Source organism: Stenella coeruleoalba (assembly GCF_951394435.1).
Source record: "Stenella coeruleoalba genome assembly, chromosome: 6".
Taxonomy (NCBI): Eukaryota; Metazoa; Chordata; class Mammalia; order Artiodactyla; family Delphinidae; genus Stenella; species Stenella coeruleoalba.
Window position 1 is genome coordinate 86,614,948 of NC_137151.1, and position 21,763 is coordinate 86,636,710.

The following is a 21,763-nucleotide window of genomic DNA, read 5'->3' on the forward strand; positions in this document are numbered from 1 at the left end:
AAAAGATTTAGGTTATGTTGGTAAAAATATAAGTATTTACTACAGATATACATGTATATCTATAAACAGGATATGCAGAGTATATTGTGTATATATCAAGATAGAGAATTTTAAAAGAATATATGAAAAAAACATTTTTGTTGTTAATTGCTAGTTAACTAGGCTTCTACAGTTAAAAGTCTTGTAAGAAAGAATCATTCAGTGACTGGGAGAGTTTGATGCTTATATGTGGAATCTAAAAAAAAAAAATGATACAAATGAACTTATTTACAGAAGAGAAAAGCAGACTCACAGTCTTAGAGAATGAATTTATGGTTACCGGGGGGAAGGGTGGAGGGAGGGATAGATTGGGAGTTTGGGATTTACATGTACACACTGCTATACTTAAAATAGATAAAATAAATAACTATCAAGGACCTACTGTAGGATGGGGGTGGCGAGAGGAGGTCCAAGAGGGAGGGGATATATGTATACATTTAGCTGATTCACTTTGTTGTACAGCAGAAACTAACACAACATTGTAAAGCAACTATACTCCAATAAAAAAATAAATAAATATTAAAAAATAAAATAAGTAACCAACGAAGACCTACTATAAAAAAATAAATAAATTTTAAAAAAGAAAAAAAAAGCCTTGTAATACATACACCATCATTACCTTTGTAAGTAGAATAGCTATTCCATTAAAACAGACTCTAAAGACACAACTATGTTGAAATGTCAGCATTCAGCGAACAAATAAAATTCTAAAGTTCTTAACCTATATATTAATTCTTTCAATATTGATCATTGCTTCAGTTTTTTTTTAAATAATGTGAATATCACACTGTAGAAATAATTCTTTAGTAATAATATACAATGGTACAGTTGTATAATTATATCTCTAATAGCACATTTTTAATAATATATGTGAAATCTACATACTGTATAGGAATGTGGTAAATAGAGCAATATGAAGTGTTTGTGCTCTTTGTCTCTACTTATTAGAGAAAATGTGCAGATGAATCAGATAAAAGGTTCATAGAGAAAGGGGACAATGGAGTTTTATTTTTTTCATGTAGAGTCACTCAGTGACTGGGAGAGTTTGATGGTATGGTATTTTGAAGATTAAGAAGGAGTTGTTTTAATGAAAAGGCCTAAGAACTGAGTTTGAATCCAAGCTCTGCCATTTATTAACTGTATAATTTGGGGGAAGATATATTCTTTTGTCTCTCAGTTTCCTTCTCCAAAGAAAGTATATTAATACCCACATCTAGAATTGCTGAGCAAACACCATGAGAGCAGTCTCATTTTGTTCAACTTTGTGTAAATGATTTTACCTGCAGAAATTTACAGGTATTCTTTTGCTAACATTTTACATTATATAATTTGAAAGTTTACTACCTTGTTCCAGTTGAACAAAAGTTTCTAATTTTACAAAATGTTTAGAGATTTGGGATGAACAAAGTATATAAATATAATTTAATGTCATAATTATTACCAGTATTATATCAATTTTCTGCTAACATTTCTGAAACATAAATGTCAAATACATGATTCATCTTGATGAAGATTTAGCTTTTAGTAAGCAAAGTTATAAAGGCTAAATATCAATCTTAATGGGAGAGCCGAGGCACTAATTCTTAGCAATTTTTAAACTCACTGAAACAGCCTATGTACAAGTACTAAAGACATTAAGAAAAAAAAACCTTTAGTAGACTCCAAGTAGAACAAAAAAAACAATTGGGGCCTAATTAAAGCAAGAAACCTAGTTCATTTTGTTCAAGGACTTCCCTTCACCACCATCTTATGACATTTAGAATAATGTTTTTATATTCTCTCACATTATACCTTATTTCTGTGTCTCTAAACATTAAGGAAAGAGAACGTGTTTACCCCCAAAGTTAGATTTCTGCTTCTAGAATTTAAAAAGATAATTTCATTTCTATTCATTGAATATTTAGTAACTACTGGTGAAAGATTTTGTGCGATTATAAACCCCAATTAAACAACAAGCTCCATGAGGAGCTTGTTACTTCATAAAACAATAATTATTTCATAATAGATGATCAAAAATACTGAAGGCATGAATAAACTAATTTATTTCATAAAGAATTGTGAGCATAAACTGGCTATCAAAATCTCAGTGTGCTGAAGTTATAGATCTAATTTAATCATGTTACAGTCACTAAGTTCTTTAATAACATAAAAGTTGTTCTTCTGACCCGGTGGACTACCATGTAAGAAGGCCAGAGGGGTGATTGTACAAAACATGTAGGAGCTAGTAGACACCATAAAGACATATAACTCAAGACTTTATAAACATGAGTAAAAGCCATTCTAATGTAAAAAGCATCTGAAGTCCAGCATCTTGATGAATGCTTGGAAAAATGGTTGAGCCAAGGACTCATATGTTTCAGCCCTGTGTAACCACACAAAAAGACAGAAGTAAAATTATTTTTATATTGTGTTAAAGACAGAAGTAGATGCTACAATGCAGGATTGCTTGGGAAAATAGTCATACACTCAAGAAAGAGAAGATAAGAAGTAGGATTAATAAACTAGGAAAAGTTTTAATAATTCCTGGGAAAGATGAACTAGATGAATTGAATAAAACAAAAATTAGAGTTTAATGTTTTTGTGCTGCAATCTGGCAATATATTTTACCTATTATGCATTCCAGCTGATCTTGACAATCCATCTAAAATTATATATGAACATAATAGGTTTATGTCAAAAGATATAAAAGAATGGCAATGTTACTAAGAGCAGAAACAACCCAAATAATGGCTAAATAAACTTGGCATTTGACAGTTTTCCGTCAATTTCAGTTATGTTCATCTGATTGACAGTGTTCAAGTGTTCTATATATTTCAGATATTTTGCATTTTTCTATAAATTACTGCAAGTAGAATGATAAAGTATCCAAATATAATTGTGGATTTCTCTTTCTCCTTAAGTTATGTCAGTTTTGGGTTATATATTAGAAATCTTTGTTCACTGCATAGAATTTAGGGTTGTTATATCTTTTATGTACTTAATCTGTACAAACTTCATGAAATTTCTATTTATATTTCTGGTAAAAATTCCCTGGGCTAAAGTTACTGCATGTGATAGTAAAATATCGTCTCAACCTCTCTTATGCTTAGTGTTTCATGTGCTGTATGTATTTTTATCCTTTTACTTTTGACCTCTTTGTCTTTACATTTAAAACAAGTTTCTTTTAAAGGGCATATATAAGCATACCTAGTTTTATTATTTATTTATTTATTTATTTTTTAATGGTAAAACATTAAAAGTTTTATTTTCATCTCTAGAATAAGAATTGTGATAGTAATGCCTACCATCTCCACTATTAATATTATTCTAGAAATAGCACATGAAATTTGACATGAGAAGTGATATTTTAAGGGGTAAATATTGCCAAGGATGAGACAAACATTATTATTAATTGCTGCTTATATTATTGTATTTCTATCAAATCCAATATAATCAACTGAAAAATTTTTGAAATAATTAATTAACATATAAAATGTCACTAGGAATAAAATAATCAGTTTTGGCTTTTCATCTGTTCTCTTTTTTTGATTTTTAAATTTTATTTTATTTATTTTTTTATACAGCAGGTTCTTATTAGTCATCAATTTTATACACATCTGTGTATACATGTCAATCCCAATCACCCAATTCATCACACAACCACCTCCAACCAACTGCATCTTTCCCGCCTTGGTGTCCATACATTTGTTCTCTACATCTGTGTCTCAATTTCTGCCCTGCAAACCGGTTATCTGTACCATTTGTCTAGGTTCCACATATATGCGTTAATATACGATATTTGTTTTTCTCTTTCTGACTTACTTCACTCTGTATGACAGTCTCTAGATCCATCCACGTCTCAACAAATGACCCAATTTCGTCCCTTTTTATGGATGAGTAATATTCCATTATATGTATACACAACAACTTCTTTATCCATTCGTCTGTCGATGGACATTTAGGTTGCTTCCATGACCTGGCTATTATAAATAGTGATGCAGTGAACATTGGGGTGCATGTGTCTTTTTGAATTGTGGTTTTCTCTGGGTATATGCCCAGTAGTGGGATTGCTGGATCATATGGTAATTCTATTTTTAGTTTTTTAAGGAACCTCCATACTGTTCTCCATAGTGGCTATATCAATTTACATTCCCACCAACCGTGCAAGAGGGTTCCCTTTTCTCCACACCCTCTCGAGCATTTGTTGTTTGTAGATTTTCTGATGATGCCTATTCTAATTGGTGTGAGGTGATACCTCATTGTAGTTTTGATTTGCATTTCTCTAATAATTGGTGACGTTGACCAGGTTTTCATGTGCTTCTTGGCCATCTGTATGTCTTCTTTGGAGAAATGTCTATTTATGTCTTCTGCCCATTTTTGGATTGGATTGTTTTTTTAATATCTAGCTGCATGAGCTGTTTATATATTTTGGAGATTAATCCTTTGTCTGTTGATTCGTTTGCAAATATTTTCTCCCATTCTGAGTGTTGTCTTTTCGTCTTGTTTATGGTTTCCTTTGCTGTGCAAAGGCGTTGAAGTTTCATTAGGTCCCATTTGTTTATTTTTGTTTTTATTTCCATTACTCTAGGAGGTGGATCAAAAAGATGTTGCTGTGAAATATGTCAAAGAGTGTACTTCTCATGTTTTCCTCTAAGAGTTTTATAGTGTCTGGGCTTAAATTTAGGTCTCGAATCCATTTTGAGTTTATTTTTGTGTATGGTGTTAGGGAGTGTTCTAATTTCATTCTTTTACATGTAGCTGTGCAGTTTTCCCAACACCACTTGTTGAAGAGACTGTCTTTTCTCCATTGTATATCCTTGCCTCCTTTGTCATAGATTAGTTCACCATAGGTGCGTGGGTTTACCTCTGGGCTTTCTATCTTGTTCCATTGATCTATGTTTCTGTTTTTGTGCCAATACCATACTGTCTTGATTACTGCAGCTTTGTAGGACTGTAAGTCAGGGAGTCTGATTCCTCCAGCTCCGTTTTTTTCCCTCAAGACTGCTTTGACTATTCGGGATCTTTTGTGGCTCCATACAAATTTTAAGATTTTTTGTTCTAGTTCCATAAAAAATGCCATTTGTAATTTGATAGGGATTGCATTGAACCTGTACATTGCTTTGGGTAGTATAGTCATTTTTCCAATATTGATTCTTCCAATCCAAGAACATGGTATATCTCTCCATCTGTTTGTATCATCTTTAATTTCTTTCATCAGTGTCTTATAGTTTTCTGCATACAGGTCTTCTGACTCCCTAGGAAGGTTTATTCCTAGGTATTTTATTATTTTTTTGCAGTGGTAAATGGGAGTGTTTCCTTAATTTCTCTTTCAGATTTTTCACCATTAGTGTATCGGAATGCAAGAGATTTGTGTGCATTAATTTTGTATCCTGCAACTTTACCAAATTCATTGATTAGCTCTAGTAGTTTTCTTGTGGCATCTTTAGGATTCTCTATGTGTAGTATCATGTCATCTGCAAACAGTGACAGTTTTACTTCTTCTTTTCCAATTTGTATTCCTTTTATTTCTTTTTCTTCTATGATTGCCATGGCTAGGACTTCCAAAACTATGTTGAATAATAGCGTGGAGAGTGGACATCCTTGTCTTGTTCCTGATCTTAGAGGAAATGCTTTCAGTTTTTCAACACTGAGAATGATGTTTGCTGTGGCTTTGTCATATATGGCCTTTATTATGTTGAGGTAGGTTCCCTCTATGCCCCCTTTCTGGAGAATTTTTATCATAGATGGGTGTTGAATTTTGTCAAAGGCTTTTTCTGCATCTATTGAGATGATCATATGGTTTTTATTCTTCAATTTGTTAATATGGAGTATCACATTGATTGAATTGCATATATTGAAGAATCCTTGCATCCCTGAGGTAAATCCCACTTGGCCAACGTGTTGTTGGATTCTGTTTGCTAGTATTTTGTTGAGGATTTTTGTATCTATATTCATCAGTGATATTGGTCTGTAATTTTCTTTTTTTGTAGTATCTTTGTCTGGTTTTGTTATCAGGGTGATGGTGGGCTCATAGAATAAGTTTTGGAGTGTTCCTTCCTCCTCAAGTTTTTGGAAGAGTTTGAGAAGGATGGATGTTAGCTTTTCTCTAAATATTTGATAGAATTCACCTGTGAAGCCATCTGCTCCTGGAATTTTGTTTTTTCAAGATTTTTAGTCACAGTTTCAATTTCATTACTTGTGATTGGTCTGTTCATATTTTCTGTTTCTTCCTGGTTCAGTCTTGGAAGGCTATACCTTTCTAAGAATTTGTCCATTTCTTCCATGTTGTCCATTTTATTGGCATAAACTTGCTTGTAGTAGTCTCTTAGGTTGCTTTGTACTTCTGGAGTGTCTGTTGTAACTTCTCCTTTTTCATTTCTAATTTTATTGATTTGAGTCCTCTCCCTCTTTTTCTTGATGAGTCTTGCTGATGGTTTATCTATTTTGTTTATCTTCTCAAAGAACCAGCTTTTAGTTTTATTGATCCTTGCTATTTTCTTTGTTTCTATTTCATTTATTTCTGCTCTGATCTTTATGATTTCTTTGGGTTTTGATTGTTCTTCTTTCTCTGGTTCCTTTAGGTGTCAGGTTAGATTGTTTATTTGAGATTTTTCTTGTTTTTTGAGGTAGGCTTGCATAGCTATAAACTTCCCTCTTAGAACTGCTTTTGCTGCATCCCATAGGTTTTGGATTGTCGTGTTTTCATTGTCATTTGTCTCTAGGTATTTTTTGATTTCCTCTTTGATTTCTTCAGTGATCTCTTGGTTATTTAGTAACGTAGTGTTTAGCCTTCATGTGTTTGTGTTTTTCATGTTTTTTCCCCCGTAATTCATTTCTATTCTCATAGCATTGTGGTCAGAAAAGATGCTTGATTTGATTTCAATTTTCTTAAATTTACTGAGGCTTGATTTGTGACCCAAGATGTGATCTATCCTGGAGAATGTTCCATGCTCACTTGAGAAGGAAGTATAATCTGCTGTTTTTGGATGGAATGTCCTATAAATATCAATTAAATCTATCTTGTCTATTGTGTCATTTAAAGCTTCTGTTTTCTTATTCATTTTCATTTTGGATGATCTGTCCATTGGTGTAAGTGAGGTGTTAAATTCCCCCACTATTATTGTGTTACTGTCAGTTTCCTATTTTACAGCTGTTAACAGTTGCCTTATGTATTGAGTTGCCTCTATGTTGGTTGCATATATATTTATAATTGTTATATCTTCTTCTTGGATTGATCCCTTGATCATTGTGTAGTGTCCTTCCTTGTCTCTTGTAACATTATTTTAAAGGCTATTTTATCTGATATGAATATTGCTACTGCAGCTTTCTTTTGATTTCCATTTGTATGGAATATCTTTTTCAATCCCCTCACTTTCTGTCTGTATGTGTCCCTAGGTCTGAAGTGGGTCTCTTGTAGGCAGCATATATGGGTCTTGTTTTTTTACCCATTCAGCAAGCCTGTGTCTTTTGGTTGGAGCATTTAATCCATTCACGTTTACGGTAATTATCAATATGTATGTTCCTATGACCATTTTCTTAATTGTTTTGCGTTTGTTTTTGTAGGTCCTTTTCTTCTCTTGTGTTTCCCACTTAGAGAAGTTCCTTTAGCATTTGTTGTAGACCTGGTTGGTGGTACTGAATTCTGTTAACTTTTGCTTGTCTGTAAAGCTTTTGACTTCTCTGTTAATCTGAATGAGATTCTTGCCAGGTAGAGTAATCTTCATTGTAGGATCTTCCCTTTCATCACTTTAAGTATATCATGCCACTCCCTTCTGGCTTGTACAGTTTCTGCTGAGAAATCAGCTGTTAACCGTATGGGAGTTCCTTTGTATGTTATTTGTCGTTTTTCCCTTTCTGCTGTCAATAATTTTTGTTTGTCTTTAAGTTTTACCAAGTTGATTACTGTGTGTCTCGACATGTTTCTCCTTGGTTTTATCCTGTATGGGACTCGCTGTGCTTCCTTGAATTGGGTGGCTATTTCCTTTCCCATGTTAAGGAAGTTTTTGACTATAATCTCTGCAAATATATTCTCTGGTCCTTTCTCTCTCTCTTCTCCTTCTGGGACCCCTATAATGTGAATGTTATTGTGTTTAATGTTGTCCCACAGGTCTCTTAGGCTGTCTTCATTTCTTTTCATTCTTTTTTCTTTATTTTGTTCCACAGCAGTGAATTCCACCATTCTGTCTTCCAGGTCACTTAGCCGTTCTTCTGCCTCAGTTATTCTGCTATTGATTCCTTCTAGTGTAGTTTTCATTTCAGTTATTGTATTGTTCATCTCTGTTTGTTCTTTAATTCTTCCAAGTCTTTGTTAAATATTTCTTGCATCTTCTCTATCTTTGCCTCCATTCTTTTTCTGAGGTCCTGGATCTTCTTCACTGTCATTATTCGGAATTCTTTTTCTGGAAGGTTGCCTATTTCCACTTCATTTACTTGTTTTTCTAGGGTTTTATCTTGTTCCTTCATTTTGTACATAACCCTCTGCCTTTTCTTCTTGTTTATCTTTCTGTGAATGTGGTTTTTGTTCCACAGGCTGCAGGATTTTAGTTCTTCTTGCTTCTGCTGTCTGCCCTCTGGTGGATGAGGCTATCTAAGAGGCTTGTGCAGGTTTCCTGTTGGAAGGGACTGGTGGTGGGTAGAGCTGACTATTGCTGTGGTGGGCAGAGGGCAGTAAAACTTTAATCCAGTTGACTGGTGATGGGTGGGTCTGGGTTCCCTCCCTGTTGGTTGTTTGACCCGAGGCGACCCAACACTGGAGCCTACCTGGGCTCCTTGTTGGAGCTAATGGCAGATTCTGGGAGGGCTGACACCAAGGAGTACTTCCCAGAACTTCTGCTGCCAGTGTCTGCTGCCAGTGTCCTTGTCCCCACAGTGAGCCACAGCCACCCCCAGCCTCTGCAGGAGACCCCCCCAACACTAGCCGGTAGGTCTGGTTCAGTCTCCCCCGGGGTCACTGCTCCTTCCCCTGGGTCCCACTGGGCACACTACTTGGTGTGTGCCCTCCAAGAGTGGAGTCTCTGTTTCCCCCAGTCCTGTCGAAGTCCTGCAATCAAATCCCACTAGCCTTCAAAGTCTGATTCTCTAGGAATTCCTCTTCCCGTTGCCGGACCCCCAGGTTGGGAAGCCTGACGTGGGGCTCAGTACCTTCACTCCAGTGGGTGGACTTCTGTGGTATAAGTGTTCTCCATTCTGTGAGTCACCCACCCAGCAGTTATGGGATTAGATTTTGCTGTGATTGTGCCCCTCCTACCGTCTCATTGTGACTTCTCCTTTGTCTTTGGATATGGGGTATCTTTTATGGTGAGTTCCAGTGTCTTTCTGTCAAGGATTGTCCAGCTACTTGTGATTCTGATGTTCTCACAAAAGGGAGTGAGAGCATGTCCTTCTACTCTGCCATCTTGGTCCATTTATTTTCCTCAAGCAAACCTAGTTTTATTATGTTTCACTTTATTGCACTTGGCAGATGTGTTTTTTACGTATTGTGGCAGCCCTGCATCAAGAACGTCTATTGGTGCCATTTTTCCAATAACATTTGCTTCTGTCTCTCTGTTTTGGTAGTTCTCTCAATATTTCAAACTTTTCTATTTCTATTATATTTATTGTGGTGATCTGTGATTAGTGATTTTTGATGTTACTATTGCAAAAATATGACTTGCTGAAGGCTCAGATGAACTTTTTTTAGGAAGAAAGCATTTTAAATTAAGGTATGTATATTTTTTAATCATAATACGACCGCATACTTAGTAGAATATAGTGTAAACATAACTTTTATATGTGCTGGGAAACCAAGAGATTTGTGCAACTTTCTTTGTTGCAATATTCACTTTGTTTTGATGGTCTGGAACCAAACCTGCAAAATGTCTAAGGTATGCCTGTATGTTGTTTTTTAATCCATTTTGACAATCTCTGGCTTCAGTTATGCTTTTTCTATTACATAGATTTATTATAGTTATTGGTGTGGTTGGATTTCAATCTACCATCTTTCTGTTTTATATTTTTTTCCCATTTTCTCTTTGTTCCTCTTTTTTCTTGTTTCCCTACTATTTGGAGATTAACTGGACTTTTATTTCCCTTTGTTTTTGTGGTACGCGGGCCTCTCACTGTTGTGGCCCCTCCCATTGCGGAGCACAGGTTCTGGACATACAGGCTCAGTGGCGATGGCTCACGGGCCCAGCCGCTCTGTGGCATGTGGGATCCTCCCGGACCGGGGCACGAACCCTTGTCCCCTGCATCGGCAGGCGGACTCTCTACCAATGTGCCACCAGGGAAGCCCGATTTCCCATCTTTTATCTGTGTTCTTTTCTTAATTATACTACTTTTATTTTTTAGTGTTTTCTAGGCTATATACATCTTTTGCTTATCACAGTGTACCTTCAAATAATATGGCCCTTCATGTGTCATTTTCGAACCTTACAACATAATACTTCAATTTTCTTCCTCCCATCATTTATTCTTTTGTTTCATATAGTTTATCTCTATATTGGCATAAATCCTGATATATTGTTACCATTTTTCCTTAAGATAGTTTTTAAAAGAAAAGGGAAGAAGAAAATTTTTATTCATTATAAATCTCACCATGCCTGCCCTTCATTTTGTTGAATTGATTTAAGTTTCTATATAGCACCATCTTTTGGCTGTTGAACTCCCTTTATTATTGACTTTACTCCAGGTCTACTGCCAGTGATTTATCTCAGCTTTGTCTGAAAATATCTTTATTTTATTTTTGTTTTTTAAAATATGTTTGCTAGGGCTTCCCTGGTGGCGCAGTGGTTGGGAGTCTGCCTGCCAATGCAGGGGACACGGGTTCGTGCCCCAGTCTGGGAGGGTCCCACGTGCCGCGGAGTGGCTGGGCCTTTGAGCCATGGCTGCTGAGCCTGCACGTCCGGAGCCTGTGCTCCACAGCAGGAGAGGCCACAGCAGTGAGGGGCCCGCGTACTGCAAAAAAAAAATATATATATATACATATGTTTGCTAGATACAGGCTCCTGGGTTAGATTTTTTGTTTTTCCTATCAGTACTTGAATGATGTCACTCCATTGTTTTCTGGCTTTCATGTTTCTGATAAGAAGTCTGTTAGTATTTGTATATTTTTTTGTATCCAGTGTTTCTTTTTTCTTTGCATTTTTATTTTAGTTTTAGTGGGGTTTTTTGTGTGTGTCTATTTTAAAGTACTTATCTAGATAGTTCAGTATCTGGAGAACTTCTGGTGTGGCCCTACTGATAGATTTATCTCTGACAATGAAGAGTTTTTTTCTTTTTTGTGGGCTCTCTCTCTATGTCTTTGAATGCAGAACAAAGTGTGTAGAAGAATTTAGAGGTAAGGATTAATAGTATTTACATAAAGGGCATACCTTTTTTGTTGTTGTTTAGGCTATTATGATACACTGTTGAGTCAATCTAAGCAATAATTGAGATGCCTTTGGGGTTTTGTTGTATCTATAGTTATCTTCAATTCACCACAGGTTTTAACTCATAGTAGTGGTTAAAATCTGTTGTAATCTTGATCTTATCCATGGTCTTGAATTTTTTCAGAGTTTTTCTTAGGGTTACTTCTCCAATAAATTCAGGTCTTGCATGCCTGTACTACAGAGGGATTTTTTTGTTGTTACTTGTTTGTTTGTTTGCCATTCACTTAGTGATGGACTGCTGTTGTTTATATTTTGTGTTAGGCTTAAAATGGGTCAGTGATGGGTTCTCTGCTCTACTAGTTTAACTTCCATCTTAGGCAGACCCTCTGTGCCTAAACCTCAGCACTGGGGCTTTCTTAGTGTCCTGACTGCTCTTTCACATAGTAAGGAAACTGCTTTTTTATCAGTGGTTGATCTTGGGTGGGTTAGTTTCCTTTCTCTCCCTTGTATTAGCAGATCTATAGTTTGTATCAGTGCAAGTTCCTGGCACAAGCAGGTTCCTTCCCCTCTCCCATGGACAGACAACTTTTGTTGAACCCTTCCCTCAATGGCAGTTATTTTTGCCTGGGACCAGGGACAGGAGAGGGGGAGCAAATGGGTGTCCTGCCTCTCCATGGGTGACTTAAAGTTCTTGTTTTACATTTGAAAAGGACCTGGGTAGTGGTTTGTTCTTTCCGAAGCAGATCTCTCTCAAGTCTCCTGCCTCATTCTCAATCTCATATTGAGCACTCAGTTGAGGCCTGTGGAAAACCACTTGAGTGGTTTTGAGTGGTTGAGTATGGACTCCCCTTGTGTTTTAAGGATCCCAGGGATTTTAAGCTGTAATGTTAACTAACACTTAGCCTTTATGAAATTTTAAAGATTATAGCTACTTTCTTCTTACACAGTTTTTTAGTCACTGCCTCTTCCTCCTATGTTCTTCCCATTTTCTATCAAAAGAGAAGGTGCGCATATCCATCTCTATCACAGGGAGTCATCACAAATTGGAATTCGGTTCACCTAGTTGTTGCTCAATGTCAACCCTCTGTTGGGCTCAAGAAAAAGGTGTGCTTTCACAGATTGTCCAGCTTGTGTTTGTTGTGTGTACAGCAGAAGTGATGTTCTCCTGTGGCTTTCTACAACCTAGGTGGTAATGAAACCTCTCTTCCTACATTTCTAAGTTCACCTTTATCACATACCAAGTTTCCATATATGGATTTGTGTTTGGGATCTCGATTCTGATATAGTGTTCTACTTCTTTATTCTTACCACTAATACCCCAGGCTCATATTTTAGCTCAATTGCTGATAAGGAAATTTTCCATATATGCTTGATTTATTATCCTCTGACATTTATTTGTTCTTCCATATAAATTTTAGATTTTTCCAATTCAGAAACAAAAAAAACTCTTAGCTGGGATACTTATTGGATTTACATTACATTTATTTATTAATTTGTGAATGATAGTAAACTTTCCCATCTACAAAATTTGTATCACTTTCTCACTGTATTGATGCCTCTTAAAAAATGTGTTTTCTACATAAAATTTCCTCATTTGAAAAAAAGTCTTACGCAGTTTATCACTGGATACCCCATAGGTTTTGCTTATCTAAGCTCTCAACACATTTGTTTCTATCCTTTGGAACTTCAAAAATTCAGCTGCCTCCTACCACTCTTTCTAGATCATACCAAACTTACTTTCTTATTTTTGACCACAACCATGGATTTTTAGTCTTTTAAAAATTAGTGAAACTGAGGTTTCATATTGTTTACATAAAAGTCACATCTCATGGTCACCTTTCCCAATAAGATGCTATATAAGACTGAGAAATGAGGGAGGAAGATCAGATCTTTCATTGCTTTATGTATTCTTAAAACTCTATCAAAGTGTTTTTCATGTGCATTCCACAGATATAACAAGGTAGGCAAGTAATTAATATACAAAATACCATATTTTTCTGCCCTGGTATATTGTCCTGGACTAGGTTAATCTTGATTCATTATACATTTGAAGTAAAAACATACCTGAGATATTTGTTTGACTTTTATGTTTATTTTCCTCTAGAAAATAAACAGATTTTCATGTCTGGCTTACTTTCTTTATTCCATTCTTCATAATTTGACAATCACAAAAATAAATTTAGGAAATATCCTGTAAAGGCAATATTGGTATCTTCTAACCGATGTGCACAAGGATAAAGTAAACCTTAACATCAAACAAAGAAGGAATTCCCTAAATGCTTTAATAAGTACTTTATCATTATTTTAATTGATCTCATCAATTTCACTCTTGAAAAGCTGACGGGGGGTGCCACTTTTCAAAAAAAGTAATTATTAGATGAACTAATACGCTTGAAAGAAATTTATAATCCCCAAACTATAAATAATTGCTATTTTTAGAAGCTGTTATAAGCTTAATATGAAAACAGTAAAACCATGCTTTATTTATTTTTGCCCCACATGTATATGTTGATAGTTCTATATTCATATTCAATCACTTATAATAAGGTGTCTTTAAGAGAAATAGGAAAAACTGCATTTATAGAATCGTACTTAAATGGCCAGCTATGTAAAAGATATGCCAAAATTTTTCAGAAAATAGGATAGAAACAGAACTGAACAAGTATTCATGCATGTGTTTTTGTTAAAAAATTATTCATAACTTGAATTGTTAAGGTCTTCTACTCTATATTTTAATATAAATTATTGATAGGTGGTGGTGAATATTAAGGTACAGGAAGAAGAAGCCAGTGGAAAATATTTTTTTCAGTTCTCTAATTGGAGGTTTAATCAAAAACGAATTTTTTGAAAGGCAGTCCTCTATTAGCAACAGATCTACTAATAAGTTGTGTTAATAGAATAAGCAAATGGAATAAAAGTGATGTTTTAACTGTAAAACCAGAAAAATGTCAAGAGTGCTTGAGTATTCTGTCTTTCATGCATGCCTTAGGCAAGGGCACTAACTTCACTAACATCTATGAATAAGTCAATTCCCTGTAATTTTTTTCTTTAAAATGATCAGTAATGATGTATTCCTTTTTTACCATATAGTTATATTCTGCATTGACCTTTAAGACACCAGAAAAAAATCCCATAGTAATATTTGTATAGATATTGTATCACAGTTAAGGGATGAAAAACAGCAGGAATCTTTGCCAAACTGGAATAATTCTTAAAATGTGGTGTCATGCTCACATGTATGTATAAAAAAGTTGTTAGTTACAACATTCTATAAAATACCATTTTTTAAAAACAATCTGCTCCCTGTAGGTATTCACTTCTAATAAGCTGTCATTTCTTGGCAGCAGTTGTGTCACTTGAAGTACTAGAGATTCCAGCATTTTATCTTCAAATAAAAATCATTGGATATGTTCCTGTGAAGATAATAGATAGCCAGTATTCATTTTCTAATAGCTCTCATGACTCACAATATTTTCTTGCAATCTAGCCCGCAACACAACATTTTTTACTAAAATTATTCACTCGAAGTATCACCACGCCATCTTCACATCATTCTAATCAAACATCTCCTATCCTTTCTTGGCTAAATTATGTGTAACATTTGGTCTGATCAGAAAACATCTCTATCTTTCTCCATGGTTCCCAAGAAGTTCTCATTTCCACGTTTTCTGTAAATGTAAGCATTCAACATGTTTCTAGCTTCAGAACCATTTAATTTCAAACTCCTACCCTGGACTACACTATGCACTCTCATTTTAAGTGACAGTGACTTAAATCTATATTCACATTCCAAAATCTAATGCCTTTCTAGCTAAAAGCCTAAATTTATATCTAATTGCCATAATTTCTCATTGATAAACTATAGAAATCCAAATGTATTATATTCCTCAGTATACCTGACCATCCTTCTCATAGTCCCTACATGGTATCACAAGGATTACAGTTACTAAATATAGAACCATTGGAGGCAACATCAGTGTCTTTCCCATGCTAGATTTATGTTTGCTTCTAACTTAATAATGCCTCATTTTGAAACCCTAAACTTTTTAGGAATAAATACCAAGCAAGTTATAAACAAAGTTAATATAAATAATAAGTAGTAAATAATAAGTTTAAAAAAAACTCACATCTAATGTTTAGCCCACATTTGCTAAATCAAAGAAGAAACTAGGATTGCTAGAACGTCCAATGATACTTCCAAATGGACATGTCTCTGGTAGCTGAGAGGCCTGTAGTCCTCCTCCACTGACCCTTTGAGATTAGTAGACCTGTGGTGGAAAAAGGAATTGCACATGGATTACAGTGAATAATTTCAATCTGACACTCTCATATCTTCAAAAACCCACCATACCACTAAGATTTCCTCACTACCTTTTAGTTAGGCATTACACTTACAAAGATACAGTGATTTACTACATAAAATTTATTATTCTGTTATTCAAATACGTTATTCTTCCTGGTAACAGTAGTTGATTTTAAATATTTGTTTTCCTCACAGATTTTAAGCCTCTTGAGAGGATGATGATTTATTTATTCACTAGTTTAGCTTCAATTAATATTCACTCCATTCAGTTAACATTTATACTTAGCAGTAAATGTTGCCAAAGTAGGTTCTTAGCAGATATCTAATGAATTCAAGGATATACTTTGAGCTAATTGTCTTCAATAATGTAGTTTTCATAGGCATAATTTCAAGGACTAAATAAGAAGTGACAAATAACCTTCATTTCCTTTTGAATCATTAAGATCACTTGTTTCTGCATTGTATTAATTGCTAGAACAGCTCCTGGAATTTGTTCTAATGCTTTTACATCTTTAAATCTGAGATCAAACTGTTGAGTCAATGCATATCTTGCAAATTTTCTTTCAGGTTTTTTTTTATGTGGCATAAGGATATAATCATAAAACAAAAATTGCTTTTTTTTCTTCAGCATATCTTTCTTACAAAATACTAGGAAGTTTATGAAACAAATTAATACAGAAAATCTTTTTTCTTTTTTATCATGTTCTAAGCATACAACTTACAGTGTCATTTGTGCACCTAAGTATACATATATCTGTCCAAAAATAGACAAGCTGAACAAGCAGAACATGACTATATATGAGGTTGGTTTGTGTGACGTTCACAAAATGGACCCTTCCATTTGCCTTAAAAAGCACATAGATAAAATGACGTTTTTTTGTAGTTCAGTTAAATGACTAAATAATGTTAGTTATCTTAAGAGGTAAAGTGATGCAATTGATAATAAATTTTAAAATAACCCCTGAAGTAATCACATTTGCAAGTTCAGAATATATTTATGCAAAATATTCAACTTTCTCAGGTTCCTGACCTGGGACTGGGTAGAATGCTCACACATAGAGAAGTAAATACTCAAATGACTAAACAAAGAAGTGGTACTTTTCATAAATCAATCAAGCTAGATGTTTGCTTTCTCAGTTTTTACTATATTCTTATTTTGCTCTGGTGCTCATGTGATTGAATAGGGAGAAATGGTCCCCTGTAATATTAGGCTTAGGGCTAAGCTAATGAAACAAAAAATTCCAAGAAATACTGGTTACATAAGACATATATGCATTTCTTAACATTTCTGTTTCATAAATTCAATCAGTGACCTAGGTTCTTGCATCATCTCCTAGAACATTTTGCCTATCTTCAAGATTGGTTGGAGTAGAGCCATATTTCCATTTGCATTCAGTCTCCGACAAGAGGAAATAGAGGGTTAGCTAAAGGAATGTTTTAAATTTAAATTGGAGGTGACCAAAAGTTGAGCACATGAAGCCTCTGCTCACATAACCATATGCATGGCTACAACTGTTTTCCTATGAAAAAAGGCAGAATTTTTTTCTTTTTTTTGGTTGACAACCAATAGCTTTTGCCCTTTTGGTTACTGAGGGTTGTGTGTTATAAAAGCAAAAGAAACTTTTATTGCTATGTTATTAAAGGAGTAAAGGGAATACAGTAACTTCAGTTAAAAGTGATGAAGCAAAAATAGAATTGCTCCCCTTTCTTTAATAAAATCAATCAAAAAATGAGATCAGTGAAAAATTTGAGGCATTTATTTGTTAAATCTTGGAAATATCCCATCGGAAAACTCAATTTTAAAAGAAGGTCTGTGGATTTCAGCAAAGTTTTGGAAATTGAGTGAGGACACTGAGATAAAGGTCCAGAGATCACAGCTTTTTGCCAAGAGTATTGAAAGGAGGAGGTTTACTGGATCTTATCTGAAACTGTGCTAGCAGGGGAGACAAAGATAAGTGTAAACATGAATATTTCACTTCTTTTCAAGATTCAGACATTCGTTGTTGCAGAGTAGATGATAAATTGAAGGCAGTAAGCCATGGTGGATTCAGGGACAATTTTGCATGGGTCTCTTATGTTTCTGAATATTTTATGAGCAGTGGCACTGACTGATTTTGTTTCAGAAAGTTTGAAAGGTAGGGATAATGTCACTGTCTAGAGCAAAGGGCAGATTTTTTTTTACTGTCCAATATTGTCTGATATTAGCAAAGATCAGGCAGGGTATTTGCTCATAATAAAAGATTGTGGTTCCCTACGCTTGGAGTTCCTCTCCTGGAAAGCAACCTATTGTTGTATGTGCAGGTGTTGTCTAGCCTTCTTATTACTGCCTTGTGGGATATGGGTTTTGAGGAGTCAGCACCAGTCCTGATAGTTTGCATACCTCTGTTGCCATGAGTAATCCCCTTTGTCTCTAACCTAGGAGTTCCAGGTATTCTGCCAACCTTCATGAAACTGTGACAGATTAAGATGTTAGCCAAAAGTTTGGAACACTCTCTGCACCTTCATAGTTCTTGACACTCTGAAACTGGTGATTCTAGTCAGAAGGAGTGCTGAATTAGAAAAGTACCCTTTGGCAACCAGCATAGTAAAAATTAATTTAGCCAATGAATACAATGGATGCTCAAAATAGTGGTGAAAGTTGAAGCAGAAGAAGAGTATTTACATATTCTCAAACGACCATGACACAAAATATTTATTATTACAAAGTGATCAAAATTAACATCACAATAACTGAACAAGTCAAAATAAGGTACAATGTAATTGTATGCAATAAGAAGAACAAAGCACCATTTATGTGATATTTCTGCAAAAAATCAATAAAATATGTATAATTATGAGAAAACATCAGGAAAACCCAATTGAGTGATGTTCTACACAAGAGCAGTTCAAAAGTGTGAAGGTCTGAAAGTCAAGAGAAGACTAAAAAAACTGTTCCACGTTGAACGAGTCTGAAGGGACACGACAACCAAATGCAATGTAGGGCACTAAACTGAATTAGTTTCCTAGTAAAAAAAAATAAAATACAATACTATACGTGTTCAATAAGACATACATGTATTTCTCTCTTGCTTTGACTTTTGGAAATGCAAGGATGGAGGCTGTGATATAGATGGCATTAATGTATCAATATTAACATCTGGAGTTTGGTGGTTTTAATGTGATTAGGTAGCACAATGTTCTTGGTTTTAAAAATTACACACCAAAGTTTTTCATAATAGTAACTACTCTCAAATAATTCAAGGGAAAAGGTTTTTTGTCACATTGTAAAACAATCCACATGCATAGCAATTTAGAGAACAAGAAAATATCAAAGAAATATAAGATCTGAAAAACATTAGTAACCACCTTGACCTGATACTTACAGAACATTATATCAAACAACCTCATGATAAATAACATACTTCTAAATGATCCTTGAGTCAAAGTATAATTCACAAGTGAAATTAAGAAATATTTCTAACTGAATGGTAATGAAAGATGTCAGAATCAGTAGGATCCAGTGTAAGAAGTACTTAGAAGAAAATATATACCTTTATGCTTATATTAGGAAAAAAGTGGGGTCAGTCTAAAATCAATAATTTAAGAAGTCAGCTTAATAAGCTAAAAGAGCAAAGTAAACCCAAAGAAAGTAAAAGGATAAAATAATAAAAGTGCATTAATTAGTGAATTGGAGAAAAGACAAGTTAGAGTAAATTGTCAATGCCCAAAAGCCTTAAAATCCAGCTAAACTGATAAAAAAGGGAGAGAATACAAATTACCAATATCACAGATGAAACAGAGATTATCACTACAGATCTCACACAAATAAAGAATAATTAGGTAATATTATGAATTTTTTTGTCAAGCAATTTGACAGTGTAAATGAAATAAAGACATTTCACACTTAGATGAACACACAAGCTCACAATGTGAAAGAGAAAAAATGTTCTAAATTTATTTAATTTTATTAAAAATAAATTCCTTACAAATAAACTTCAGGCACTAGTTATTTCACTGGAAATTTCCATCAGACATTTTAGGAATAAAAAACAATTCTATACAAGCTTTTCAGGAAAATATTGGAGGAGTGAATACTTCTAGCGAGTTTTAGAAGATCAATATAATCCCAATACTAAAATCTGAGAAATCATTACCAAAAAGGAAGGAAAGAAGAAAGAATATTACAGATCAATTTCCATCATGAACATAAATGCAAGAAGCATCCTTAACAAATAGCAAGTGGAATCCGGCAATAGATAAAAGGATAATTTATCATGACCAAGTGGGATTCATTGCAAAAATACAAGTTTGCTTTAATGCTAAAAGCATTCTAAAAGAAAAGCAGCCAATATAATTCACCAGATTCACAGAGTAAAGGCAAGAAACCATATGATTTTTCAAAAGTTGCAGAGAAAGCATTTGACAAAATTCAACACCCATTCATGAAAAAACTCATCAAACTTTGAATAGAACTTTCTTAATTTCATAAAAGATCTGCAAAAACCTACATCTGTCTTCAAACTTAATAGTAAAATACAAGCCAATTTCTCACTAACATTAGGGTAAAGGCAGGATGTATACTTTTACCATTTCTATTAAGTATAGTATTGTGTGTTTTAGCCATTAAAACAAGGCAAGAAAAAGAAAAAGCATATTAAGAGGAAGGGAGGAATTAAACTTTTTGCAGATCGTAATTTTTTATATAGATAATCTTAAGAAATCTACCAAATGAAATTGCAGCTAGCAAGTGAGTTTAGCAAGGTTTTAGGATACAACTGTAATAACACAGAATCAATTTTCCTTTTTATGTTGACAGCAAACAACTGGAATATTAAATTGATAAAATCCATTTATAATACCATTAAAACATAAAATAAAAAGGGATAAATTAACCAAAATTTATGCAAGCCTTCAAAACTGAATGTGAAGTGTGAGTTACTGTTTAACCAACCAAGTTATAGTTAATGCAGATACTACAATGTGACATTAATGAATTCTTTACTGGTTCTATTCCAGTGACATCCAGAGCCAGATTTTTCCTGTATCATATGTTATAATTAGAAATAGAATTTATTTATTGAAAGACATACCTTATTTTAAGCTCATTTAAATTTAGTAAAACATCCAAAACCACATATAAAATTCTAGAATTAGTCTAACATTGTAGTAGTCTTTGAGCCATGATGGTTTGATATGTCATTACTGAAACCCTTCAAAAGTGCTGATGTGGAAAAATTGGAGAAACCACAAAGGTGGCATTTGCAGCTGTTAGTTACCAACACAGTGCAACATGGAGGACTAATTTGTCTCCTTGAAATATTGTTGACGGAATTTTCAAAATAAAATTATTAATTTATCAAGAAATATAAAATTCAACTAAAAATACATACATGATAATCATTCTGTTATTCTTTCTTGAAAACAAGTGACTGTAATTAGAGTGTCTGTAATGGAAAAAAAAATAGAAGCAGCAACTGGAAATAAATACTAGTTTGAAGTGTATGTGGAAGAAAGACAGTATTGTTATGACATGTTTATCATAGCATGAAATAACAAAACTATACTGCAGATGTTTGAATTTTAGACTCTGCAATAGAGGCAGGCATAATTTGATGATAATTTAATGTAGTAATTAGATGAAACTAAGTATATTAAATGCAAAAATAATTGTATAACACAAATAAAAGTGTGGATATTTAAACCAAATTATTGCACATATGCAATATTGGCATTCTTTGTATTCAGTAGCTTCATTAGGAACATGTATTAATATCATAATATCAAATTTAATATGACATTCTGGAGAACAGAGGCTGTGCGATTTTTATCTGTATAGCCACTTCAGCACCAAGCAGTGTTCTATTGTATTATTGACAATGAGTACATGTTCACAGATTCAAATATAAAATACAGTTTATCATGGCACAGGTTTCACAGGGTATATAGGAGAAACTGAAGGTTTTAAAAATAAATGCACCATGTTCTATCTTGAAATCAATTTTTTTGTAGGAAAAGATGAGACATTTGTAGTGATATCCCCATGCCCTGTTCATTTACTCCCCTCCCCTATTAAAATATCTAGCCTTAATTAAATGTGTCATATGTTAGCTGAGAAAGG